Raw genomic sequence first — 2,079 nt, 5'->3', positions numbered from 1 at the left:
GCCGTCATTGTTGTTTGGCGGGTCCGGGCTGGGGATTCGAACCCGCCACCTTAGGTGTACGTGGCTGGCGCCTTAGCCGGTTGAGCTATAGGAGCCGAGCCCCACAGGCCTTTCTTTAAGGCCATCTTGCTTCTTTTTTTGTTCCTTACTCATAGCTACCATATAAAAATGGTTAAACCAAAATGTGTACTTCAAAGGGGGGCTATGGTTGGTGAGATACATTTCTCCCTAGCAGCTAAAGCTGGATAGTTTCTGCGAATTTCCAGTGCCAGCATCTCTGGAAAACATTTCAGAAGGTCAGTTAAAATCCCCACATGAGGTCTGTAAAGATCATAGATTCCACGAGGGGTAGTATCCACACTCAGGTAGCCTATCTGGCATTTTCCTGTGTGTTAGAAACACATACTCCCAGGCCGGGCACAGTGGCTCACGCCTATAATCCTAGCATTCTGGGAAGCTGAGACGGGTGGATTGCTTGAGCTCATGTGTTTGAGACCAGCGTGCCCAAGAGTAAGACCCCTTCTCTAAAAAAATTAGCCAGGCCTTGTGTCAGGTACCTGTGGTTCCAGGACGCTAAGGCAAGAGGATCACTTGAGCTCAAGAGTTGGAGGTTGCTATGAGCTGTGACACAACGGCACTCTACTGAGGGCAATAAAGTAAGATTCAGTCTTAAAAAAAGAAAGAAAGAAACACATGCTCCCTCTAGGAAATCCACCCTCTGGCCTGCATAGGTTGGCATTTAAGTACTAGTTAGATTTTCTCCCTAACATGCCTTGTATTGGTTATCTACTTGCCATAATGCTATGTAACAAACTGTCCCCAAACTCACTGGCACTTACTATTCATGAATCTATGGGTCATTTGGGCAGTTCTCATCTGAGTTGGGCTCAGTGGAGTAACTCCTGCATCTGCAGCCAGCAGGGAGTCAGCTGGGCAGCTTTTCTGATCACACAGAGCTCTCCCATATCTGGGGCCCTGGCTAGGAAAGTTGGGTAGCCTCCTGTGGTCTCTCATTTTACACTCAAATAAATAGCCAGGTGTGTTTACATAATAAATATCAGGCAGCCGTCCAAGAGGACTAACAAGCAAAGACATAAAAGATGGTTTGAGCCTTGGGTTCAGAACTGGCACACCATCCCTTCTGCCACATTCTTATGTCAAAGCAAGTAGCAAAGCCAACCCAAATTCTAGGGGAGGGAAAATGGGCTCCACTCTTGATGGGAGGTGCTGCAAAATCACATTGCACAACATGTGGATTCAGGAATGAATGGAGAATCAGAATAATTTTAGCAATTGTTCTACCACATGCCCCCTTGCCCAGGCACTCTTAGCCTCCTAATATCCCCAGTGGTCCTAGTCCTGCCTGGATCCAGCACAGCTCTGGTTGCTTATCCCCATGTGTCCTCCAGGTAGCATGCTTCTCTCTCTTTTACCTGGAAACCTGTGAGTTACTGACTTCTCTTCCAGAGACTCAGTCCAGTGGGCAGCAGTGGTCTGTGCCTGCCCAGCAACCAATCTTACCCTTCTGCTGGGAAAAGCTCCCTGTTCCTCCCTTGGGACATTAATCTCTCCCCTGCTCCAAGGCCCCAGATTTGTACTGATTGGATAAGGATGGTCTCATGATTCCAGTTGGGTGGCTCAGAGTCACTCTAAGACTCCAGCTGGAACTGTTTGAAAAGGGAGGTTCCCTTTCCCCTGGCATTTCTGGGTGTCTAAAGGGTAAAAACCTGGAGGGGCTTCCAAGACCAGTAGGTGAAGGGTGCTTACCTGGGTGTAAAGCCAATATTTCAGAGAAAAAGAGGAGAGAAGATCACCATATACAGTTTCCTGTCCTTGGATCTGGCCATGCCTGAAATAGACATCTGGACTTGTCAGTCTCCAAGCTAACAAATTCCCACTCCATTTTTTTTCTTTTTTGAGACAGTGTCTCACTCTGTTGCCCAAGGCTAGAGTACCATGGTGTCAGATTAGCTCACAGCAATCTCAGATTCCTGGGTTCAAGTGATCCTCCTGCCTCAACCTCCTGAGTAGGTGGAACTACAGATGCCCACCAAAACGCCCAGCTAATTTTTCTTTTTT

The sequence above is a fragment of the Otolemur garnettii genome, unplaced genomic scaffold (assembly GCF_000181295.1).
Source record: "Otolemur garnettii isolate 467f Iridium unplaced genomic scaffold, OtoGar3 scaffold00092, whole genome shotgun sequence".
Lineage (NCBI taxonomy): Eukaryota > Metazoa > Chordata > Mammalia > Primates > Galagidae > Otolemur > Otolemur garnettii.
This window is presented reverse-complemented; position numbering follows the sequence as displayed.